The sequence below is a fragment of the Equus caballus genome, chromosome 14 (genome assembly GCF_041296265.1).
Source record: "Equus caballus isolate H_3958 breed thoroughbred chromosome 14, TB-T2T, whole genome shotgun sequence".
In the NCBI taxonomy this organism is placed as follows: domain Eukaryota; kingdom Metazoa; phylum Chordata; class Mammalia; order Perissodactyla; family Equidae; genus Equus; species Equus caballus.
The window spans coordinates 29,767,679-29,795,270 of record NC_091697.1 but is presented as its reverse complement, the minus strand read 5'-3'; the positions used below and the strand labels follow the sequence as shown (position 1 = coordinate 29,795,270).

General features: G+C 37.5%; 1 protein-coding gene across 6 annotated transcripts in view; it reads left to right on the top strand.

Moving 5' to 3' along the window:
• The window catches only part of TENM2 (teneurin transmembrane protein 2), a 3,416,041-nt gene that overhangs the window by 1,931,842 nt on the left and 1,456,607 nt on the right, over positions 1 to 27,592 (top strand). For all 6 annotated transcript variants that reach the window (XM_070232931.1, XM_070232936.1, XM_070232935.1 and 3 more), the window contains one exon: positions 21,042 to 21,111. The gene's annotated coding sequence lies outside the window, so the exon portion shown is untranslated. The remainder of the gene's footprint in view (positions 1 to 21,041; positions 21,112 to 27,592) is intronic.

The following is a 27,592-nucleotide window of genomic DNA, read 5'->3' as shown; positions in this document are numbered from 1 at the left end:
TATAACATATGTAGAAACAAGCAAAAAGAGTTGTCTAACATCAAAGTGATTAAGGAAATTTCCTTAGTTTCTATAAGGAAACTTTTATTGCGAACTCCGTAGTCCTACTGAGCATATATCAAGAAAGAATTTCTTCTTCCAAATTAACCAAGAAGAAACAAAATATTCATCTTTAACTTCTTTATTCTCTTTATTTCTTTTTTAAAGGTTTCTCTCCTTCCTTATGCTCTCTATATAATATATAAACATATTTTATATATTAGAATATATATGTATACAGACACACGTATTTTCTGAGTTAATACCAACTAATACTGTACAAAATTCTCTGGTCAATAAGAACTTGAGAAAAAGTGTAGTAGCAACATCAATACCAACTAGAGAACAGAATTTGAGCACACACATTTGTAGAGAAGTCTTCTGTGGAAGTGCTAAATTTCTTTAGATCAATTATCTCTCTCCAGCCACAGGCTTTGCCTCGCCTTGGCGCAAGAGAGGCCTCATCATCCTTCCTCTTACACTGGGCACTGATTATCAAACATCCTCTGTTGTGCTGCTTGAACTACCATCCAATTCCCCTGCAGTCAATCTCAAGTAAAACTGAAAGGCTATGTTAAAAGAGCACCAACCTTCAAAGTTGCATGTGGAAAATATTCATTTTCGCACTCTGTGATTGAAGTCAGAGATGTCTTACTGTCAGAATTCTCAAATGTCACTCCTTCTCTGAGAGAGTAGAGGCCATAGGAAGTGTGTGAAACTTTCCTTTTAAAAGAACTCCAAGTGAATACTTAGTGGCAACAGAAGGTGCCAGGTTGAAAAATGAAAGCAATGGGGCCTTGTGAAAAAACACAGCTCTAGGATCTCAGCTGGCAGGGTTCTAATAATGATGATATCACTGTATAATGCGGCATTAATTTCTTGATCCCCATTCCAAAATTGGAGGTTAAAATGATGACCTGGCTCAGGGGTCAAATGTTGAAAGACTTGATGGGTTAAGCGCTATGAATTAGAGACGGTAATTGGCACTGGTAGCCAGGAGATTTGGCTCCCTGTCTCAGTTCTTTCATGATCTATCTCTGTGCCCGTAGGTATTTTACATCTCTGAGGTTCCATTCCCTTGTCACAGAATGAGGCGCTGGAATTGATGAGGGCCGAGATTCTTTTCAACGATGTAATTTTATGAGTGAATATTCTGAGTTTTCTTTGTGTAGAGTTACATTTACATGGGGAGTTTTATAGAAAGCAAAAATTGGTGGCTGGTCAAAATTAACCTTGAAAACTCCATGTTGAAGACTAATTTAACATCTATCATTTTTATATAATTTTAATACGGCCAGGTTTTTCTTTGATGTTAATTTTTGTTTTGTTTTTCTTGGTCTATTGCTGAACGCAAGTTGAAGTAGTTGGTGTGGATTTAAGGGACTTGTGTGAAAAATACTAATCCTTATACACTTAGTCTAGAAATGTCCATTTTTTCGTTATCTACCAAGCAAATTTGAACTACACAAAAAATTATTCAGGTGTTTATTTAAATTAAAATTGACTCCATTAATAACAAATTCATAAACCTGTTTCTTTCTTTAGCTTTTCAATTCAGTATACAAAAGTTGGTATTCTATTTATAACAAATTTTAGCACTTACCTTTAAGGAAGGATTTGATTACTGTTTGATCCCATTTACAAATTTAGTTAATTAAAAAACTTCAAAGTTTTAAATTGCATGTGTAAATTTAATATATTTGATTTCCTTTTAATTACTTCAATTTTTTGATGAGCCTTAATAAGAAGTTAAATGCTTATATATTTTATAAATAAAACTGATAAAAGAGCTATTTTAAAGTTTTCTTGTATGTTTGAATACCGTATATAAGCACAGTAAGATTTCAACTTAAAATGCATCTAAATTAATTCCTCAATTTCACATTTTAAATTGGAATCGCAAGGCTGTCTAGTTACTTTATTAGGTCAAAATCTCATATGCATTGTAATTACATGATAAAACCAAACACACATGGTTTCTTTAATGCTATAGTTTTATTCTCTTAAATGTATTTTTTGTGTTTCACTGTAAATATGCCCAGGGTCAAAAATATTAGCCACTAATAAAATAATTATGTTACCTTATGCAGTTTAGGAGATATCTTCTTAGCCAGTTGAAATCAAATAATGAAAAAGATGTTAAGCAGCAGAGATATTTAGATGCAAAGACACTCAGGGTAATTTCTCTTTATCCCAATTGCTTGGCTGAGCCCATTCCTACAGTCACTATACCTTCAACTCTTTAGCTCAGGAAAGAAGATGGTCTTAAACTCCATTTCCTTCAGTTTGAGACATATCATTACTACCTAATTAACCTAATCATCTCGCAGAATCTGCTCTTCCATCCAGACTACCACATTACTTGATTGAATTTGCACCCTTATGCCTCTCAAGGTTTTGAAATGTTTTTTCTATATGGTTCCAAAAATACATGTAGAATGACAGAGTCTTACATTTTTAAGAATTATTCTTCCTATCTGGTGGAACCACATACCTTTGAAAGATATTACAAAAACTTCTGACTAATTCTGTGGGTCACACATCTTTAAGGTCTTACCCAAGGCAAGGAAGGCATTCTCATTCTGAGTGTCGTGTAGAAACTAAGATTGACCAAAGAAACATTCAATTAGTCTCATACTTACCATGGCTACTGGGGTGCACACCCATTGAAGGGATGGAAAACAAAATTACCTGCTTTATTTGTTTGTTTTTATTTTCTCTTTCTTTCCACACCTTCTTTATTCACGTGAAATTGAGTTCTCATAAGATAAATACACTTGTGATGCAATCCCTCCATATTTTCTTATAAATTGTGCTATAGTTCCCAAATGCTGCTCCAAGAACTGTAGTGCTTTAGAAAAAGACATATTCCTGAGATCCTTTTCCAGAGATTCAGCTGTATAAGATCTCAGTTCAACCAAGTATTCATATATTTTTTTCTAAACTGTGAAAGAGCAATTAAGATATAAGTTTAAAATCCCTAGCCTACTGGGCCAGAAGCCAGGAATTCTTAATGCTGATGTTTGGCAACTATCTAGATATATGATTCTGAGCAACTAGCTTGGTTTCTATGGGACTGTCTTCCTATTACACATGAGGAAACTGAGGAGAAGGTGCCATTATGATCTGAGCCTATTATTTTCTCCCTGTATCTAAGCCCTAAGCTGATTCTAAGCAAGTCATCAGTAATATATTTCAAGTAAAGAGGAATTAAAAGCGATGGATTGAATATGAAGGTATGGGAAGAGCAGGAAGAGTCAAAAGACTAAGAAAAGAGGTTTAAAGAGAGCAAAGAGTTGAGGAAGGTTGTTAAAGAATGGTGAGGAAGTTGCTGTCACTCCAGGGTCAAAGACAACTCACTCCCTCCAGGAGTTGGAGGGACAAAGTGGGGACTCTGGGAGCCGGCCCCATGGCCTAGTGGTTGAGTTCGGGTGCTCTGCTTCTGTGGCCCAGGTTCACGAGTTCAGATCCCTGGTGCAGACCTACACCACTCATTGGCCATGTTCTGATGGTGACCCACACACAAAGTAGAGAAAGGTTGGCACAGATGGTAGTTCAGGGCTAATCTTTCTCAAGCAAAAAAAGAGGAAGACTGGCAACAGATGTTAGCTCAGGGCAAATCTTCCTGAGGCAAAAAAAAAAAAGCGGGGGACTCTGGAAGTTATTTGGTATGTCTATTCCAGCTGGAATCCAAGAAATGGGTAAACAATCCCAGGATGGTCTGTGGCCCCACTAGGCTAACTGCAAGATGAAAGCATGCCAAAATTCCATATATTGACTAATCTCCCATCTTATTGGTGACCACAGCATTTTGGGTCCTAATGGATGAGCATCAACTTAGAGCCCATCTCTAAGAATTCCCCAAAGATCTGAGTTTCCTTTTCCCCAGTACACAGTTATATGACCAAATAGATGCAGGCCACTTTACAGAAGGCCTAGAGGAATATGTTCAGTATATACCACGGCTGGATCACTGGAGTGTGCACGTGGGGGTATTTCTACAAAAAAGCTTTCACTCAAAGGGTTCCAGATCTGCTAACTTGTGCAAGTCTAGGCACTATTATCTCCATTATAATGACTCAAGTAAAATCTCTCTATACTAGACCTAGATATTTACTGATTATATATATAAATCAACTCAAGAGTTGGTTAACCATCTAATTCAGTGTTGGCAAATATTTTAACGGGCCAGATAGGTTTTGCAGGCCATATGATCTCTATTGCCATCGTGGTGTGAAAGCGGCCGTAGAAAATACACATGTGAAAGGGCAAGTCTGTATTCCAGTAAAACTATTTACAAAATGACTGACATGCTAGATTTGTTCCATGGGCCATAGTTTTCCAACCTCTAATCTACTTCCTTCCAAGGGACCTTTGATTTATGAGTCACAACTAAAAATCTCTTCTTAAAAAAATAGTCTAACAGCCACTCCAGCCCTGCTGCCCATTATTTTAACTGTGCTCTCCTTGCCATTTGATCTCTGCCACCTCATTATTCCCACTGAAATCAGGGAGCTCCCTCAATGATGTCACTTCCCATAATAATCACCTGCAGAGGTCAGCCATCACAAAGCTTTTCAAAGATCCTAGTAGTCGTGTCATACAGGCTTTCTCGATGCCATGGTGAATGAAGAGATGTCTAGCCTTTGCCAGGGAACATGGAGGGCAGTGGGCAAGGCAGTGGGTAGCATATGATAAATATACTTCAGCACTCCTGTCTCCTAAATCTTTGGATTCCTTCTTAAACATTATTCCAGGGAAGTTCTGTCATCACGACCTCATTAAATATCTATCACTACTGAGTCAATGTTCCAGTCCACCAACCCAGCAAACTGTCAGAGCCACTTTCACCTGATCCGTCTAACACATTGAATCCACTGTTGTGTTCTGTACTTCTTGGCCTAACAATCTCAGAATACTTTCCCATACATGTTACCCAGAGTTCTGGCAATATAAATTAACTGAGTCTTACAATTCCTTCAGTATATAAACTGTCTCCTTCTAGGCCAAACTTTGCTTTTATAATCCTGGACCTACAAGGATCTGACTGTAGTTTTGGGCAGGAAGGCAATAAGTTGGGATTAGGGTGTATCTTGAAAATAATTGGCAGCATCTTGCAAAGTAACTGCCTCAGTTGAGCTTATTATAGCTTTTTAAAGCAAGAGAAGGCTAGCTTCCTCTTCCTCGGGGAACAAGGACTGCTTCCTCAGAGAAAGAAGGTTCAGAGAGATTTGGAGTTTCAAATATTTCAGATTAATCTGACCCACTCACAGATCCTCATTACAGTTTTCAGAGTTCTACTCCTTGTTAACCAGCGCCCTGACATTTACATATGAGACAGCTAAAGCTGTGAATTCAACTTAAGTTGTTATTCTACACCTCACAGGATCAAATTTTGGATCTCTGATTTTCAGTGGTTCAGTTCTATGACCTCATGAGAGACTCTATTAGGCCCATCACAGAACCTTTCTGTCCAGATTTTGGGCTGAGAATTTAAAGCCAGGAGATTGGCATTTTCTTTCTTTAAAATCAAGCATCATCAGAAGCTATCTAACTTTCCCTCAGTCGTTGTAATCAAGTCCACCATGAAGCAGTCACCTGGCATCTTCAAGCTCAGTATTACTCGGCACATCATGCCAGGTGATAACAGGGAATAATTTTTATTACTGTGTTGTCACTGTGTGGCATGGACTACCAAGTTCCAATTTTTACTGGCAATAAGATCATGACTGCATTTAGGCCCAATCAGATTATGTAACCAATTCCAGATTTATTTGTTTCTGGGACATTCTTGGTATAATGCTGCATCAATTAGTGTGCAGTAAGGAGAACAGAAACCACTCTAGCCACTTAAGAAGAGAGAGGTTTAACACAAAAAATTGGAGATGCTGGGGAGCTGGAGAAGCAGCAGAGAAAAGAAAGGAGAGCTGGAGGAGCAAAAGGGTAAATTGTTATTGTTTAAAGTTGCTCTGGATCGGGCTGCAAATGCTCCTGAGGTGCTGGAGGTGCTAACAGTACTTTTGGAGCAAACCATGGCTGCTAAGAGAGTCTGCACTCCATGATGCTGCTGAACCTGCCACCACTGCTGCTGCCCGTGGTCATCCTCCTTTGCTCACTGCTTCTGCTTGACTGCCAGAGGCACTGAAGTAAGCAGCAAAAAAAAGAAGGAAAAAGAGAAATACAAACAAACAAAACAAAAAAACCCCTCTCTTTTGCTATAGTCTTCTAATCTCCAGCTGGTACCTCCCATTGGCAGAACATAACAGGAAATCAGTTGGCAAGGGCATCTGAAAGCATTGTTTTCCAGCTTCCAGCCCTAAGGATAGAAAGGATGGTATCAAACTGTAAGTGTGAAGTGAAGGGACAACAGACAGTATCTAGAATTACAAAGAATCTTCAGGAGTTGTATGGACTATCTCTGTTGCCTAAGATGCTGGAACAGCCTGTACTGTTTTACACGCGTAACTATCACTGAATTCGGTTGTCCCGACATTTTTGCTTTCCACATGATATTGCCAGTGATTTTTGTTTTATATGTGGGAACTAAACCTTTTGCTATTTCGTTTTTATGGTAACTGAAGCAATGAATTCATTATACATAGTCTAGTTGGCTTTGTGGAATTCATTTTCCTATTGTAACCAATCACTACAAATCTTCAAATGACAGGCTCTTTCACCATTTCAATCCCCTGAGTCATTTATTATGGCTGCAAATGAATAAATTGCTTGGGGCCCAATTCTGCTGGTGATATGTGAGAGAGTTAGACTAGTGAATGTAAATCCCCTGCATATTGACTAAAAAAAAAAGAAATGGATCCTGTTTTCCTTTAGCTCTTTGCACTGTTAATCAAAGCTAATTAAAATGCAGTGGATTAAAAAAAATAGCACCAAGTTGGTCTATTGTGATGAAGAGTATGTAGCTGCCTATATAGAGGATTTAAGCGTGTGTGACCCCAAAACATAATCTTGCACTACTCGGATATTTTTACTTTTCTCTGAATTCATTAGGTGCCTACTGTGTGCAAGGAAATTTCCTATTTTTAAGAGGATTTTACAAAGCATAAAGCATGTTCTCTGACCTCAGAAACCTATAATTATTTGGGGAGGCAAAAATGTACAAAAAGGTGTAATAATAATAAATACAAAAATAGGTGATCTTTCATAATAACTGTATGAGAACTTAATGTGTTACCATCATTCAACTCTTGGCTCCTCTATCAAACCCCACTTTTGTAGGTAGGACCCCTTGAAGCCCCGAGAGAACTTTGAGCAGAAAGAAACCCATGTAGTACACAGAATCTTAGGGTATTTTGTTGAATACATATTCTGCTTCCCCTGGCCCCACTCAAGAAGTTAAACTTTCCCCCGAATTTATATAAGCTAGATCCTTTTTCCAAAATTATGTCTTCTCTGAACCCTGCCTTCAATTCAGGTTCTTCTAGCACCTCAATAATCCACTGTATTAGTTTTCTAGGGCTGCCATAATGAAGTACCAAAAAATGGGTAGCTTAAAACAACTGATATTTATTTTCTTACAGTTTTGGAAACTTGAAGTCTGAAATCAAGGTGTCTGCAGAGATGTGCTCTCTTGGATGGTTCTAGGAGAGAATCCTTCCTTGTCTCTTCTAGTTTCTGGTCTTTGCTGGCAATCCTTTCTGTTTCTTGGCTTGTAAATGCATCACTCTAATCACATAGACCATGTTCTCCTGATGTGTTTTCCCTTTGCCTTCTCCAAATGCAGATGTCCAAATTTCTGTGTCCAAATTTCCCCTTGTTATAAGGACACCAGTCATATTGGATTAGGCACACCCTAATGAGCTCATTTTAACTTGATTACCTCTATAAAGAATTTGTTTCCAAATAAGGTCTCATTTTGAGGTCCTGGGGGCGAGGACTTGCACATATTATTTTGGGAGGAATACCATTTGACCCATAACATCCATCTTCCAAAATAAATATTCAGAGCTGTAACTTTCTCCTGGTGTTTAGCATATTTGATTTACTGTACCACCAATTAGGCTGAAAACATTCTGGATTCCTCCAGGTGCCACTTTCTTGGCATTTGCTATGGCACTAAAATTCAAGGTGTCCTTGCCCCAGGACCAGAATGTCTTCTTAAAAATATTGTTACATAAATCATACATAACAAATAAGACAGGTGAAAATAATGTGTTTATCTGTACTTTATGTATGTCTTAATCATAAAATAGTCTTTAAAAACTCTAAGCAAAAAGTCAAATGGCTGAAGTGTTTCTTTGAGATATTGTGCATCATAAAATTATGCACATCAAAGAAAAGGAGAACTGTTACAGAGAAAACACTACTTATCACGGAGGACTGTGGCTGGAACACAAAGAGGAGAAGAATCTAGGCAGATTTTAGAACATCGTTTTGACTCTGTAAACTGGATGCTCAGCAAAGCTTACCCAAATTCTGATCATTCCTTTTGTAAACATCCTTATTCACCAAGTGAGTGTTAGTGATATTAAGTAGATGAAAGGTCAAAAGATATGGAAGTGAGCCATCACTCGCATCTATTTCACCTGTTCTAGCTGCCTCAATTACTAGTAACCAACTTACAAAAGCGTCTGTGAGATGGGGCATCACCGACTTCTAGTCCACAGTCCCTTCCAGGGAGGGCTGACAACAAGTAGGAAAGGTGAAGGAAGATAGCTTTACAGACACAGTGAACAAACAAGGTTTGCAATCATATCACAACTTTATTTTTGAGCCCCACTTTCTCTTTCAATTCACTCAGTGCGTTTACTTCTTCCCCTGCTCCTCTGTAAAATATTAGGCAGGCACCATGACTTTCTGCTCATTCTGGGTTAATAAGAAGAAAAAAAAGATGAGACAACCAAACTATGGTCTTTGGAGTTACAAATGCAGTTTTCATTCAGAAATTAAAATGTATATCCTCTTACAATAACTAAATCACTACGTTGATTAAAGTTAAATCTTCTCTCCGCTCCTCCAAGTTAAATCTTTTATAGGTGGAAACACCTTCAGTAAGGAGTGCTGGGGTTGGCGGCATGTAGATAACAGACAAGAAAATTCTTACTTTACCTGTAAATTTGGGAGGTGGCTTCACATTCCCTAGTTCCGGCAGGAATTTAAAATTGTTTTTTTCTCTTATGAGGTGCTTTGGCGGACTCTTCACAGAAACCCTCCTCTCCCCTACCACTGGCCTCTCGCACCTGCAGATCTTTTGATGCTGGACATGCCCTGTTGTCCAGCCTGTCTTTTATACCTTCTTCCTACACCTTCTATCAACTGAGCAACACTTGCCATTCTAGATCTTCCCTTGTACAAGACATAAGAACACCCATGATGGTTCTCTCACCCACATGGATCACCTCTGATCTATAGGACAAATGACACATCCTTTATTCCAACAGACCAGGAGGGCAGGCTGTCTTATGCCATCACCTCTTCATGAGCCACCATTTAGGAGCAGCCCTCTCATTTCTCGACCTTTAGATTTCTCAGGTGCAAGTCCGACCCCAGTCCTCATAGACCCTAGGCAGGAAGGGTACATACCAAGTTCCCTGAAATGGTCTCACTGAAGCATGTCCCAACTAAGCTTGAATTGAGAGTCCTTTCACCCAGTACCTCTCATTGGTATAGGTAGGCCTCATCATAGACAATAACTCAAGTCACAAATACTCCTCTTCTCCAGGTACTTTCAGACCCTTGATATAGATGAGGGCATTTAGGCTGATCTCACAGATTCACACAAATTTACTTTGAAAAATATGCAGCTTTATTTAGCACCTCACTTGGGAATTTGCTATTGATTTCCTTCACTTCTTCGCTGAAACTTCCATCTTGATATACTGTTATAGATTCTATGCCATAAAGACTGTACCAATGGAAGAAGGAAGATACAAGAACAGTGGCCAAGCAGTTCTTGAACTTGTAATCTCAGCATTTCCATTTACTATCTACAACTTTCATGCTTTGCTATGAACTCAAACTCCTCCTAAACTCTACTCCATTTCTCCTGTAAAGTAAGGCTCCCAAGAACGCAGGGCTCTGCAGGCAGAGGAAGAGGGTGAAGATGGCACCGGCCAGTCTGCTCCCGAGACAGCAGTCCAGCAGGCCCCATATGTGTGCCAAATCAGATGCCAGCCTCTCACGCTGATGCTCCAAGACTAGCAAACAGAGTGCTGGTGCCTCTAGAATCTCGGCTTCTGCGCCGTGCCCTGAGGCAGGGGAGTCCCAGTGGCAAGCCCTTTTCTCAGGGCCCTATATCCCGTGGGTCTCCTGGATATGAGCCCTGTTGATTTTCAAAGCTAGATATTTTGGGGGATCATCTTCTAGGTGCAGGTCTTAAAAGTCCGGGTTGCCCAATGTGGGGTTCAAATCCTTCACTCTTCAGGGAGAAGCTCTGGGTTTGGAGTTCCTTTTGGACTGTGATTTGCTGCCAGGGGTCGGGTTTATGACAGATGAGATTGTGTTCTACCCTCTCCTACCCCTTTCCACATGGGTCTTCCCTCCTTCCCCCATGCATAGGAGTCGCTGAGCCAGTTTTAGGGCTTTTTTCAGAGGAAGTTGTTCCATTATAGCTGTAGATTGGGTCTGTTCATGGGAGGAGGTGAGTTCAGGATCCTCTTTCATTGCCATCTTGAACCAGAATCTATTAATCTTTAATTGAATGTGGACATGTGCCTTGTAATATCAATAAAATGGAGAGGGAGTCCTTTAATAAAGGGCAACAGAGAGGTTCTGTTCCTTCTTAGTTGTGACCTTTATTACTCTGTCCTTTGCTGATTCTATTCTTGTGATCACAAGAATTTAGTTTCTTGACAGCTTTCTCCTCATATATTTCCTGTGTCTTAATATATCTTTTGACCAAGGCAGTGGGTGTCGTAAGCAGGCAGTGGAATTTCCAGGTGCACTTCCACAGGTGCAAGCAATAAAGAAGTGTATTTTCTATAGAGAACTTAAAAACAGTAATAAGACCAACTAAAAGCTAATCTGCTTTGTATTATCACCATGTGCCATTCTAAACAATGCTATTAAGGAGTTAAATTGTATACCCCTCAAAAGATATATTGAAGTCCTAACCCCTAGTACCTCATAATGTGACCTTAATTGGAGCTAGGATTGTTGCAGATGTGATTAATTGAGGCCATGCTGGGTTAAGATGGGCCCCTAATTCAGTGTGAGGGAGTTCCTTATGAGAGGACAGCCACGTGAAGACACACAAACAGAGGGAGAATGCTGTGTGAAGATGTAGGCAGAAATTGGAGTAATTCATTAACAAGCCAAGGAACACCAAGGATGGAGAGAGGCATGGAAGTGATTTTCTCTTGGAGGACTCAGGAGGAACCAACCCTGCCAACACCTTGATTTCAGACTTCTAACCTCTAGAAATGTGAGAGAATAAATTTATGTTGTTTTAATCCACCCAATTTGTGGTACTGTGGTACAGCACAAGTGGGAAACTAATACAAATACTAATGATAAAATATTCCTCTGTCTCTTAAAAGTCACTAATTTAGTTACTAATGTAACAGATAAAATAACAAGTATTAGTAACTTTTTACAAATCCTTCAGCCAAATATATTGTATTTCCAAACCTAATAAAATTTTCTACTGCAGTATAATAGATTTTGCTTCTGAATGAAACCTTACCTTGGGTTTGGATAGGAAGGCTAAAGGGAGGAGGAGGAACTTGACACGAGCGAACAGTGAGTAGAGTAGAGGAAAGCTGTGTCTGCCATGCATTGGCAATGCTTAAAAGAAGTAGGTGTGCTGACAATATCTACCCAGTTTTTGCTCTGCCTTATCATCCACTTTTGCACTCTAGCTTCCAATGTCAGCTCCCCACTTCGTAAAATTCCAGATGAAGTCAGTTTTTTTGCCTTAATTTACCACCTTCACGTCTAAGAGTCTATGAGCAGTCAGTCTGGAGCACCATAGAAGGATGCCAGCGTGACCCAAAATGTCACGTCCTCTGAGGCCAGAGAAGATGTCTTCCCAAATAACATACTGAAATTTATAAATTGTTGGTTTGCAAAATTAACTGAACAGAACAATAAAAAACAAAACTGAAGAGGAAAGAAACATAAATAAACAAATTTTTGTCTTTTTTAAGCCTTCTCTTTTATCCCAGTGGTCTGTTTTGACCAGCAAATACTGTCTGGCCCATCCTTTTCCCCACATTCAAAATACCTAGGATGGATATTATGCATTCCCAACCTGTCAGCGTTGGCTGAATTACAGAGTGCTCAATTATGCTCTAATCGAATAGCTGCCCAATGCAGGCCACGTAATGACTTCCTGATTATCTGCCTTTAAATGATGAATGAAATGAATATGTAACATTCTGTTCAAATATAGCATACTTAGCATGCCAAATGAAAAGTGATTTTGTGCTCCTCTCTCTGAAAAACGTATATTTTATTGTAATTCAGTTCAGTGGTTGTTCGGCTGCTTGTTTTCTAGTCATCAAGATAAACATTGAATGAGCTATCTAGGAGAACATTAGTCTTCATTTTTGCTTTCCAACAGATGCTAAAGGTGTTAAACATTGTTTAGATTATTTGGGTTCCTCTCTTTACATCATCTCATTGGAAAAAAAATGAGGAAGGTCGTATTTTTATGAACAGTTCTTGTTGGCAATGTTCCAATACACATTGGCAAAAAAACAAATCTGTTATGATGAATGTGTTGCAAAGACAACAACATTAAAATATGAATAAATTATTTATTGGCAAGAGTGCGTTTTATAAAGCAGCAATTTACAATATTAGCACCAAAACAGAGCACATGCTTTGAAAATTGATTGTATGCTTGGTCTGTAATAATAGTAGTTTGCATGACTATAATAGTTTGTTTTATTATCATTTTACACAATTTTACCTTCAATGTACTAATTTCCAAAAACCAACTCAAGAAACTGTGTGGAGGAACTCATTGTATCTTATAATAACTTTTAAGAGAAAACTCTTCCCACTCACTAGAAAGAGAGAAAGGGGACACTCAGGTGAGTAAAGAGAGAAGGAATTATAGAGGGAAAGAAGGAAGGAGGCAGAGGAGGCAGGAAAGAAGGAGGGAGGGAGGGAGGAAGAAGGAATGTTTTACCTATTCTGTCTAATATATGGTTAATATTGCACAGTTAAACTGGTACTTATAGTCTTAGGAAAGGTTTTGCGTAATATATATCCTGGATCAGCTTCCAATAAAATGCTGTCCAAGATAAAGAAGCTCTTGAAATTTTTCCTTTCTTTTCTTTTTTTTATTTCTTTAGTTAGTTATTTATTTTTGTGAGGAGGATTGGCCCTGAGCTAACATCTCTGTCAATCTTCCTCTACTTCGTATATGGGATGTCACCACAGCACGGCTTGACAGGCGGTGCTGTGTCCGTGCCTGGGATCTGAACCTGCAAACCCCGGGCCACCGAAGCCGAGTGCGCAAACTTAACCACTATACCATGGGGTCAGCCCCCTTAATCTTATTTTTATAAGGGGAATTTTTTAATTAAGATGGAAAAAATCCTTTTACATATGCTATTTATTTCAAGAGGTTAAGATAATTGATTTAGTACTCTCCCCAGAATATGTTTCCTCTCCTTATTTCTCCTCCTCCTCCTCCTTCTTTTCCTCCTCTTGTTCATGTTCTTTTGCTCTTTATATTTCTTTTCTCTATGTGCTCTCTTTTGTATCTAGTTGTAAAAAATTAACTGGAAGCCCCATGGATAAGTCCAATTCACAAATGTTTTTGGTTTAGTCCACTAGCATTTTATAAAAACTTTGAATTTATTTTGAGCATTTGAAAATGGACAGATTTCATATAAACATGGGGCTATCCAATTTCTCACTAAAATTCAGATCTGGGAAACCATGCCTGTCTATAGGAGTTGCCTCCTTTGATGAGCCATCCACTGTCTAATTTGCCAAAATCCAGCCCATTTTTTCCACTTACATTGTAAAACTGGCATCCATTGGCTTTTGAGTTTGCCATGTCTAGGACCCGTTTCAAAATCCAATGTTGGTCCAGTGCTTACACAGGACTGTTCACTAGGTTCCAGAAGGCAATATTAGAACTTCTGCTTATGATTATTTTTATATTATGATGAGAAGGAATTGCACTTTGTTAAGATTTAATACAGCATTGACGACATGCCCATATTCATTGCCTGTATCAGATGGTGATGTGCCTTACGTGGCTCATGGGCTATTTGGAGAACAGTAAGTTTTCCATATTGCAGAGTAGTTGACAGGTAGGCCATCATTTTTAGGTCACTTTCAACATGGTATGATGTTAGAGTTTAATTAAAAATAAGAATTATATGATAAACTCTCAGAGAATGGACAGCTGATATTGAAAGATGCCTATAAAGAAATAGAGGTAACAAATAACATTGGTAGTATGAGCACAGGTGAACAAAAACATAACAGAGCTGGCTGTACTCCTACTTCTAGTACAATCTTCATCTTTGGCTCATATTATGAGCCGAAACCATTATGATCTGATAAGATGTTGTCCACTACAAATGAATTTTTCAAGGTAAAGGTGACATTTTAACAGAGTGTGAAAGTGTCTGTTTTTGTGCTATGAAGAAAACAGTTTGAAAACGGATGCTTAAAAATGCTTCCATTGTTCCATTCTGAAAACTATAAGTGTGTCTGCTATAAGGAGAAAAACATCTAGGATAAATGTCTCCCTGTTACACACACACATACACATGCACACACACAGACAAACACAAACTTGGATGCAGAATCACTGAACTTGTATTAAAATCTCCCCAATATGAAGTTTCAGGGCATTTTAAAGTCATTTATAAAAATTTTAAAAGGCACTCCCTCCTGAGAATTTACAAGTACAACAGTAAAACATTTCACATAAATGGTAGATTGGATTAAAATTTTTTATTATTGAGAAATGATGCAATGTTCTATCTTATATTTGGACCCATATATATATATATATTTGTAAAGTATCTTTTTCCTAGCTATGACAGCCATGAAAACTAAGATTAGAATTAAAATAACCTTATAGCCAGGCAGTTAAAGTGTTGTATTATAGTTTTAAAACGTAATCTTCAAAACTAATGAACTATATTTATTGGATTTTCCCTTAAAAAATTACTGCATTCCATTGGTTATAAATAAAGTGTGCATTTTAACATCTCTGAAATTAGAATTGTACCTTATGATTGATGGGCAGCATGTGATAGTTAAATTGGCCGTATTTTACCTTCCTTAGTGGTACATGAAATAATAGTACATCTTACATTTAATGGAATATAGCACTAATAATGCTAATGATAATATCTTTAATGAGAAAAATTGATTTTCTACAATTAATATATTATATAAATATAATTTATGAAATATTTTAATTTCATCTTTTATAAAAGTACACTTTGTACATTTCACTATCTTCTAGGATTTATAATGTGTAAAATATATTGCACAGTAGCAAATATACGTAGTTCATAAAGGAATAAATATTTACATAATGAATGCATATCCCAAAAAGATTTATAGATGGGGCATATAATCAAAAAAGTTTGGATCCACAGCTCCAGCCAGTATACCATGTTGTTTAATACATTTTTCCTTTTGAAAATCTAGTCAGTCAAGAAAAAAGCAAAGAAAGGAAACATTACTTTGAGAAAGGAATTTATGTCCCTTGTATGAGCTGGGCCTCCCTTTGTGGAAGAGAGCTTCAAAGATAACAGCAATGTTCTATTTCTTAAGACAGCTGTAGCCATTTGGGTTTTCATTTCATTATTATTCAAAACATGTATATACATTACAAATACTTTTTATGTATAATATATTACAATATTTATTTATTAATATATACTTATTTAACAGATAGTAAACTTTTTACTGAACTATAGCACACTATTTAAGATATAGTTATTTCTGTATTGTTTTTATATTTTGCTTATTGCTTAATAGTTTTGAGCACTGTTTTTTGGTGCTAGAGACATAGGGGTGGAAAATCTAGAATACTCTTGTCTAGGAGCTTACATGCTAGTGGGAGAGAAAATAATAAAGAAGTAAGTAAGATATTTTCATAATTGATAAAGGCTGGGAAGAAGATAGAATCAGGGTAATGTGATAGAGTTGACTGGAGTTTAGGCTTAAGACTAGTTAGGGTGATTGTAGAAGGCCTAATGTTATAGTGATTTCTAAAATGAGACTGATTGGTTCTCCAAAATATACCCCAAATCTGTCCACTCTTGTTCCTCTCCCAAGCAAAATCATCTGTGTCTTCAAGGTCAACAGCAGCCTCCTCCCTGGCAGCCCAGCTTCCAATACACCTATGCCCACCATCTATCCTTCTCCACCCACAACCTTTGAGTCAGGAGGCTTCAGGTCTCATGCCTCTTCATCGTCTTCAGATTCACTACCATCTGCGTCCTCAGCTGTGGTTGGTGAGGTTCAGCTGTAGTATTTTCTATTAAAATGGGTGAAGCCCATATATATTCTCATGACATAGAAAAACAAAGGACAATTACTTCCCTCTAGAAGCCTAGAGCTGCCTTTGGGATATTTACTACCTTCAAAGGCAAATCTCTGTGACCTATTAGGGATCTGCTGGGTTCTTTGTCTAGACTTCACCTTTTGAAATTTCCAATACAGGAGCACCTACATACTGGGAATGAGAATGGGGTAACCTTATGTTTGCTCTGTCATTTTGGCTTTAGTTATGTTATTTGTTTTCTGAAATGATGCTAATGAAAAATACAGGCATATAATTTTTAATCAGCTAGGTCCCCTTGGCCAGCCCTGGTGATCTATTGGAAAGATTTTCTCACTGCCGTGGCTGGGATTCAGTTTCTGGTTGGGGAACCGCAATACCCGTCTGTCAATTGTCACACGGTGGTGGCTGCATGTTGTGGTGATGGTGAAAGCTATTTAAAGTATTTAATGTATTTAAAACACCAGCAGAGTACCCATAATGGACAGAATTCAGTGGAGCTTCCAAACTACAACAGGTTAGGAACAAGGACCCAGCCACCCACTTCTGAAAAAATTGGCCATGAAAACCCTATGAATAACAGTGGATCATGTCTAATATCGCACCGGAAGGTGAGAAGATGGTGCAAAAAGACAGGGCAGGGTTCTGCTCTGCTGTACACACCGTCACCAGGAATCAGAATAGATTCGATAGGACTAACAACAAAGGTCTCATTGACATCCTATTTCCTAATGTGAGTCAGCACAGTAAATGGTGATGTGTTTTCTTGAACATATTCCTGGAAGGAGAGGGCAAGTTGAAATTGCTCAGTCATAATGTTTCCTATCAAACTATGTCCTGGTTTTTTTTTGTTTATTTGATTATCTTTTAAATTTCTCAGTGTTCCTGACCTCTATGTATAGATAACAGACTTGTGGCTATAAGCTTTTCTTTTGAGGAGACAAATCACCATGCTTGTTTAGCCAAACTAAATGGAGAAAAAATAAATAAAGGGAAAATGTTTCTAAGCAGTATTTAGCTCTACACTTACAGCTGAAACCTGAAGGTCCTCTAATACAAAAGTATTAACTGCAGGCTAAGATCTCCTTGTTGTACAACCACTAACAGCATTTGAGGAACTTCATTTCTATTTGTCATCTCACAAACTGCTAAGAAATTTGTTGTTCCAACAAAGATGGTTGTCTAGCCCGGGTGTATCCCAATGTCCATCTTGACTCCCAAGTCTGTTTTCCATCTCCGCCCCTGAAATCCAGATTTGTCACTGGCAGGAGAGGGTGTCTTGGTTTTGTCAGTGTGACAGCTCCTATCCCTGCGAAGCTTCTTAGCACTTCATTTGTACTGCTATGAAAATCCATGGCCTCCAATTTACCCCCTCCTCACCCTATGTATGTAACACTCCAATGATGTTCTGTTTTTATAAGAATTAATAAATTCACTGGGACTTCCAAAACCCAAAATGTAATCATGCCTTTGGGGGGAGATTGGTGACAATGCTTATGGACTCCTCTTTTGAGTCTCCTTTTTGAGTTAATGGAACTGTATCTGGGAAAAGGTAAGCTAATAAATTAAGATGATCCAAATAAGAAATTTTTAAAGTTTTTGTTTACATTAAAATAGCATTCAGTAAATACGTTTTTAATTTACCTTAATAACAGCTGCTCTTCCTTGAGCTTCTACAGCTTGATGGCTTGCTAAGAGCTTTATATATATAATGTAATATATTCTCATCATGCTATGTGTGTGTGTGTGTGTGTGTATGATTTAATTCATTATGTTACCATGAAAATTTCCTTTTTGGTAAAATAAGAACAATACCTATCTCCCAGGGCTGTCCTCATAATACTGAGGTAATGCTTGTTCAAAGTGCCTTGACATAGGCAGTACTTAAATATAGCTGATTTTGCTGTGATTGTTACTTACTCTTATTTCTATCTCTCTTGCTTGATGGATAAAGAACGTGTTTCACAGACGTTGACTTGCTTCAAAAGTTCACCTACTATGACAAGGTTTAAATTGGCATCAAGGACTGAAATCCTAATTTATGTACCCATTTTCTTTCCACCTTCCACCTAGGCATTTTGATTATTTTGTTTTGCTTTGTTTTGTTTTTATTTTGTTTTGCTGAGTCTTGTGTCTTCTTGCCTGAGTTCTTTGCCCTATGCATACTATGGTTCTTTTTTTATTTTCTACTGCCATTCCACTTGTTTTTTCCCTTAATAGCACTGACTACTTCTCTCCAGTGCACCTCCTGCGGGGAATGTGGTTAGGAAAAGACCTGTGAAACACTCCCTTTTCAGATCCTGTCTTGTTTCTCACCTTTTCGGTCTACTTTGGATCTTTGCATTGATTTTCTCAATTATATACGTCAAAATTCATCTTTCCTTATTTAAGTTGCAATTATGGAGAGCACCCTGTCTTATAATTCTATCAAACACAGGAGATGTATTTTTTATTGTTTTGTTTTAATGTTTACGAATAAAACTTTTAAATTAAATACTATTACAACAAGTGCCAGAGGACTCAGAGCTAGCATCCAGGTGAAAAAAATGAGGTGCCCAGGGTGCAAAATTTAAGGAGGCCCTTGCTCTCAGCTTCAGGCAAGTGGAATCTGTAGCTCTGAGTGAGCTCCTCCTTAAAATTTGCACAACAGGAGTTTACCAGCTTCATCTGGGCACAGGACTATCTAGATATTTTTTTCTCAGAATCACCGGTTCCCTTAGTTCATTCCTGGATTGAGAAGGAGAATACTTTGTTATTTTGGCTTTTTCATAATAAAAGGGCTTAATTTATAGCCCTCTTGGAATTTGCTGTGGCATGATAACAAGTTTAAAACCAGACAACGTTTTCTTGAAGGCCAGGTGTTCAAAGTATAATAAACAGCTCCCTAAAGATTAGAAAATGAATATTTAACTAGATGACTACATTTGATTTCTTTCATTCATTTTTTTCATTATTTCAGTGAAAACCTTCTCGATGAAAATCATATTGACAAGATTTTAATATTTTCTGGTAAATGAAACCTGTCATTCTAATGAGTTTAGTGTTTCCTTACAGTACCATTTGGTAAACTTTGGCGGCAAGTAATTTTCTCCATAGTTAAGACTTAGGGAATTTCATGTAGATTGTACATCAGGAGTCCAAATTGGTCCTGAGAGGTTGATAATTATGATGAAAGCAGCTATATAAGTCCTGTTTCAAAGAGCTTGATGATTTTTTTTAAAAAATAGGAGAAAAAAAATCCTCATCCATGGAAGCTTTAAGTACTTAATTATTGTTATTTTCCTTTCAAAGGCAAAGAGTCCTATCATGCCCATCAAAACAGAGTTCCGTGCAAAGGATTTTAGTTTCTTTCTTAAAAAACTAGGCCCAAGAAACAAAGATCTCTAGAGCTGTCGTTCATTAAAAATTAGCAGTTAGTACAGTTTCCTTGGAAATAGAGGCCAAAATATCTGCATTTACATTTCCACTGTCTTTATCTTATGACTGTCATTCCAGAAACTGTAATGTAGTTAGAAGGAGAAACATTTTAGAGCTCCACCATCAGATTTTGCGAAGTAAATATTTTCCAATTATCACAATTGACAGTTTTCATCTGATTGCCTATCAGAACTCAGAGAAAAGTCCCAAAGCAATGCAAAAACCTGATAAAATCGTCAGGTTTCTCTACATTTGTGCATCTTCCTAAATACTGCCTTGTCACCTTCATTCCCATGCTTATGTCTGGAGACAACCCAAATGTAATTTGTTATTGTTGTTGTTTTTAACTTGTATTACCAACATTAAAGGAAATTCGCAAGTGTGTTATAGTTGTTTGTTGTAAATTCTCTAAGATTCTTATGGAAAATTGAACCCAATATAAGACATGTGCATGGGATATTGACACAATATGAGGTATTCTGTTTTGCACCTTTCATAAAGCTCATCTATTGCATTTTTTAGCACTAAATTGAATTAGGTCTAAACCTAAGACAAATAATGACTTTCTGATTATCTTTCTATAAATGAGGAAATGAAATGCATATAGTCACCCAAGAGAGAGACAAATAAATAGCTCGTGTGGCCTTTGGGAAGAAAGCAAAACTATTAAAAGCTAGAGGTGAATTTTTTTTGCTGGCTTTTTGATTTTTTAAAATATTTTTTCTTTACTTCCATATCATGTTTGTTAATGGTTATAGTGACAGGCATTGTGTCTCAGAATCTGTTCAAATCCTCACAGAAGCAGCAACTGAGACTGAAGAAAAACTGGCTCTTTGGGGTTAATCTAGGATTTCCAAACTGGGTTTAGATCAAAAAAGAAACCCAAGATTTCCCAGTGAATGGAGATCTTGGTTTTATTCATATAAAGCTCTTCCATCACCCACTCCAGCATGATGCTTCTGAAATGCAGAAACCTGTCACTTCTGAGATAAAGCCACTAATCCACCCCTGTCCTCGGCATCTCTGTGTTTGGTGGGCAGATCTTTTTGGTGTGGATATTTCCTATCACTTATTCCCAGTGCTACCTTTGTGTCATAAGCTGATTGCTTTAACTGATGCTTTTCTTGTCTTCCAGATTCAACAAAGACAACCAGACGGCTCTGTGTGGTGTTTGGAGAGCAGTCCCTGTTGAAGCTCTTCTGCAGGTAATCCCCAGGAATGACAGTGCATGTGTCCTAAACCGAAAGAGTTGCTACTATGTTCACTCAATCAGAGCGTCTGTGAATTCTTGTTCCTAAGTGAATATGCAAATCAACAATAGCCTCATTTGGTATTTGTCTTCTTCTTAGTCAGGATTCTACCCTTTCTTGTTGCTCACATACAGGAAAAAAAAATGCATGTGTTTATCAAAAAAACAAACAGCTGCTCCTCCCTCCACCCAGGCTAAGTTAGTTATCCAGGGCCCTCATTACACTCTCCATTTACCGCTTATAAGGCCAGGAGCTTCTTGCTGATAAAGACAGTGTCTCAATTATTTTTTAACCCCCAGTGTCCGATATGTAGGTGCATAAAGAAAGTTGTTTAAATGATTGAATGAACTAATAACAGAAAACTTTTAAAAGATTGTATCGATATCCATATATAGACCTAGATATAAAATACATCATCTACAACTACATCAAGTTTCAATTTTATGTGTTCACATTTTTCACTGGTGTGATCTTCGTTTCAATCTAAGCCACCTTCCTGACTTGGGTATTCTGTTAAATGAGCACACAACCCATGTGTCCTTTTCCTTCTTGTGTATATTGCGCCTTTGCACTGGAGAAAGAATGTCCACATTTGAGGGAGACTTGATGTCTTCTAATGAGGCTGACTGTCTCCGAGCTGGTGGCTGGCACCCTGAGAGTTCTTCCTGTCACCCAGGGTGTTTCAGTCTAAGTGTTAGCCAGTTGGTGAATGAGATTTTGGAAAAGCTCCAAGCTATAGTTAATTAAGTGCTTTTTCGAAACTCAACTGTCTTTGCTGCCTTCATGGATGCCTTTTCTCTCTTTAGTAAGCGGTTCGTTTTGCTTTTTTGCACATCTAACCTTATTTACAGTTTTCTCCTGTAAAATAGAAACACAATATAGTACTCAGGCAAACTGCACATTGCTTTAGATTTGTTTAAAGGTTTCTAAAAGGCAATGAGATTACATATGTAACAGCACTCTGAAAACTATCAAGAATTCTAAAAGGAATTTATCATTTTTCATTACCATTCATTTTACTTTTTATAAAGCGCATGGGAATATCTGACTTCTGAACCTGTGACATGAGACATTTCTGTATTTTTTACAGAGTTTTGATGGACTTTTTGGTTTTTCTTTTTGTTTTATATACAAGGTGGGTTGCTTGTGTGCAAGTATGCTTTCTGGACATTTCCACATGTGCTTTTTTTTTTGGCTTTTTAATTCATTCTTTTCACTTTGGCTTTTCTTGTTCACACCTACAGAGAATAAACTTCATGATAAAGCTAATACTTCCACTCTAAAAATGACAAGTCTGTGGGATTTAGGGGGGAAGAGTTGGGAAAAAGAACAAGCTGAGGAAAAATTAAATAGTTCCCAAAGAGCATTTTACTTACCGAAATATAATCCCAAAGGAAGCTGCTATAATGTAAAAGACTTGGAATAAGAAATCTTGATATTAGGTACATGTAAGCTACAGTCAGAGGAGTTAAGAAATGGATGAGTTGCAGATAATATCGGCTGTTGTATTTGAAGACATTTCATTGGTGAATTCTGAAATGGAGTCCTCTGTTGGATAGACACTTTGGCAGCCTCAGTATTATTGATCTATTGAAGACAAAGAGGAAAACATTCTGATCGGTATGCTAAGAAGAGTTTACTTCCCGGGGAAGGCAGGCAGTCTCATGCTTCCGAACTCTTCATTGCAATTGTGAAGCCCACCTAGGAAGACAGAGGACTGAATTATTAAAGAAACTGAGTTTTCTAGCCTTGAAGCAGAATTTTCAATATTCTGCAAATTTTACAACGTCTTGTTTGAAAATACACGTTTTCCCATGTTTAGAGACAGAAAGAAAGATAATTCACTCAGAAGTGAGAAAAGTTAGCTGTGACACTAAAATTCAGTTGAATGTATTAAAGTATAACTTGGGTTTTAGATACTTGTCTTAAGAATAGGTCATTAAGAATTTGAACAGCTGGCCTGCTGTTTGATATTATGTCAATCCCAAAATAATCTGTGGGGAAAATTAATGTTGTTATTAATATTTTAAATCTTTTTGTCTAGATGAGCTGGTATAATAATAATCACGTTTTCAACTCATACATGAAACTTTTTCCTTAAAACATCCTATTTTCACAATATGACTTGAATTAAATCTTTTTTAAACATACGAATAAAGCACAGTATATGGCGTGGAGGAATATGTGTTTCACTTCCTTTTTTCCTGGATGACACTCTAGCTAGTAGCCAAGGGTGAGGGTTTTAAAACAACATGGGCTTGAGATGAATTCTGTCTTTGCCATTTTTCTAACTGTATAATGTTGGTAAGCTATTTAACATCTTCAAGTTAGACTTCCCCCACTTGTAAAATGGGAATTATAATAGGACCCATCTTATGAGTTTGCTATTAAGATTAAATCAGAAAACATGAAAACATGTAGCAATGTCTGAAACACAATAAAGACTCTAAATATGTTGGATATTCATATTATTCCAATAACTCTATGGAGGATACAGTATAAAAATGTAGAAATTTGTTTGACTCAAATGCTAAAGGCCCTTGTTCTTTTGGTAAGATATATACAAAGTAGAGCCTTTTATTTGTTTGATGGCAAGTCTGTAAATATGTTTTGATCCCACTTTTCTTTGGGTGGAAGTGAAGCCTTGGCAGTACATAAGTTCCCAGAGAGGTAGAGGTGTGACAAGGTCTTCTCTCAGCTTTGACCGAAGTGCTCATTAGTGCCTGCTAATGAGAAAAGCTTAGGTCAGAGGCCAAAGAGAATACACTCTCAGGGTAAAAAATGGGAGAGGTCAAAAGGCTAAGGTCAAAAATCAGTGATCCAGGTCAAATCATGACAGTGGATAACCCAGTGTCAAGAATCAGGTGGGCACAAGCAGAAGGTGCACTTCCACGGAGAAGAGAAATGAGCACAAATTGTCACAGCTGGACTGAATTAAAACAGTGTGTTCCTTGACATCAATCAGAATATCATTAGAAGAGTTTCCTTTGGAGTTCAGGCAAAAAATTAGTCAGAAGCATAAGTTTTTTTTTGATACCAGATAATAGAAAAATATTGCTTTCCAAGCTATATGCGTATAAAATCTGAAAATATTTGCCCGATGGAGTTGGAATTAGGGATGGGGTCACGTTACATGTTACAGTTCAAATTATAGGATCTTGTTTGAAGATAGGCATTCTTTGGTTTACCCATGATGCTTATAGACCTTGTAGGAACAAATGCCTCAGTTCATGTTTGGGTTTGAGTCACTCATTCATTCATTCATTTGTTCATATATTTTTTAATTTATTCTGTTTTTGTTAGACCATGCCATAGTCTTTTTCTTGCAATGTTCCATTTTCACCTCAGTATGTTGATGTATTTGTTCTGTGTTACTTCATTTTTCTCTGCAGCCAGGACAGACAGACACTTTCTTTATATACAGAGCCACATGATCATTGGTGTTAGGTCTATTTTCCTGGTATTATGCTTGTCCCTCCAAAATGCAGCTCTTCACCAAACATTCAGAAGGATCTTTGTAAAATACTCATCTAAAGGTGTCATTCTCTTACATAAAACCCTTTATGAAAACCCTTTATTCACTTCTCCTTGGTCTCAGAAGACAATCTAAACTCTTCACCTGGATCTAAATGGCTCAGCATTATTTGCTCTTGCCTAACTCTCCAGTCCCATATCATACCTCTCCCCTGCTTGCTCACCATTCTCCAGCCAGTATGGGTTTCTTTGTCTTCCAGAAATATTCCAGCCTTTCCTCAACCTGAGATTTCTGTTTCTGGCTGCTCTTTACCTATGCTTCCCAAAGTGGACTTGTTCTCCTTTTTCATTCATGTCTCAGCTCAGATATTACCTAATAGAGAGGGCATTTTAGACTAACGTGTTATTCTGTCATTATTCTATTTATTGTCTTTATAGCATTTATCGTAATCTATTATTTTTGTTTATTGATTGAATTACATTATTATGGTCTCTTTCAACCCCATTAGCATGTGTACTCCATAAGACTAAAAGCTTTTTCTGTATTGATTGTGACTCTATCCCCCAGACCCGGAAAAAGATGCTTGGCAGCTGGTAGGTGCTCAATAGTTATTTTTTAACAAATAAATGAATAAGTCACAGCCTTATTATCTCGTCACTGTCATAGTTCATGATCTTCCTTCATGCTTTGAGTTATGCAATGTTCATTGAGGACTTATCACGTGAAATGAACTTGGATCTTGGGGACATGCAGATAAACAAAAACTTGCTTCCATCCCTCTATGATAGGGCTAACAAATATGTTGCTGAAATCCTCGAGCACTATGTGTGGAAAGATTCTCAAGCTATGTCTCAACTCATGAAAAGATGCCAGTAGCACAGAAGAGGGAAGAGAAAGTACTCAGGTCATAGATTGTCCATTCCTGCTTAACTATGGAACAGAACAGATACATTTTCAGTCTGTCTTGTGGAAAACAGTGGTGTTTTATAAGTCCCTTATGTGCCATGCCACCTTTAGCCATGGAACTTTGTTGCACAGGCCCTCTTGCCTGTCCTCCTCATGGCCCCTTCACCTAGTGGTCATACTTCATTTCTCAGCAAAGGACTCTTGTTCAGGGATTCATCCTCTGACGACCTCTCCCCTGTCCCTAGGCTAGGCTAATTCTTCTGTCCTACACTTTCCACAGCCTCCTGAACTTCCCCTTTATAGCCCTTAACATTATTGTCATTGTACATGGATCTGTGTCATTAGTGGATTAATGTCTGTCTCTTCAGCTAGACTGTGAACTCCATGAGGACACGTCTATCTTTGTTTTGCTCACAATTTCCAACACCAACTACAGAGGTTCACACTGTTTTTCCCTTGGAAACTCTATGTTAATATAATATTATGCTAATTCTGAAGCACCAAATCTAACATAACATAAATTTTTGACATTGCCCTTGATGATTTTGATACTTTCTCACTGCTATGGTTTTGTGCTTATATCTGGAGATGATGATTTCATAAAGTAAACAATTTTTAAATCTATGACAATAAGTGATTATGAAATGGCAAGAAAACTACAGTGATAGATAGATGTTTGTGCCACATAGCAATAGTAGAAACTTTCTGGGCCTAGCTAAATCTCTCCTCTTCCATCTAGCATCATGCAACTACTTTTGCCTACATTATTCACCACCATTTCGAAATTTATTTCACATCTATATCGTGAGATTAGCAATTAAAACTTTCCCTATCCACATAGAAAACACAGTGTAAACAGCCATTTTTTTTTTCTCATGCTGCCTTGTGTCCTCTCTCTCCTAAATGTTTTAGGCATAAAAAATATTTTTATATTTGAGTGATTTACTTCACTTATCAGATGATTTTGTTCAGCTTTAAAAAAAAAAAAAAAGGCTCCAAAAGCCCCTTCCCACTTTTTTTAAAAAGGTGAAAATGTGAATATGAACAAGATATTTATACTTTCAGAGCCAGCTACTTACATTTATAACCTTGAGGTTGCCTTTGATCCTAAATCAGCTTTTAATTACCATTGTAGTTACATTGGTGAAAAGATGATTCTATTATTTCCAGAACACAGCAAGGATATGACCAATACTATCTCATGAGTACAGTTATTTTAAGGCTTTTATTACTAATTATAGTTGGTTTATTGTAATTCATTGTTCACCGGCCTTCTAGGCTATTTACTTAAGGTTCTATTCAGCATTACAGCTGCTGCCGCAGCTGCTATTCCTCTGAGATTCTTCCACTATATGAGAGTAACAGGGCTCCTATTTGGAAGAGGGTATAATTGGGCTCAAGGGAGATACTTAACTTGGTGTCCCCTAGAATGTGCTTACAAGAGGGTGCATTATTCCCAACTCCAAGAAGAGGTTTAAGAATGTAAAGAGAATGGTAGATGAGCCCTTTAACTATTACAAACTGACATGAGCAAGAATGAAACCATTTATTTATTTATTTGCTTATTCAGCTAGCTAGGTAGCTGCAGCTAGTTTTCCCTTTGTATTAGAGTTGTGCTTTATAAAAAAATTTCCCTGATTACTCAGTTCCAAGTCCAGCCTCATTTCCTCTTTTGCAAATGAAAAATAGATTTTCTAGGTTCCTATGCATTTCATTTATTCCAGAAACATTATCTGGTACCTACTATGTGCCTGGAATAAATTTGGCAACTCACGCAAACATTTAGTATTAGCAAGCAGACACAAAGATAGTCATTTGACCTCTGTCTGTAAGCTCGAGGAATTCCCACTCTGGCTGTTAGGTATTTTGACAAATGGTTGCATGAAAGTTTGCAAAAACATTCTGATGGCATGATCACCTAATTTTCTAATTGAATCAAGCAACAGAACACTTCAGTAAGTTTGAAATGGGAGGCAGGGCGGGAGAGAACGAGTGTCATGGACTAAAGATTTTTCTCTAACTGTGTTAGGTTGTGAGGGTAGCCAGACTCATTCT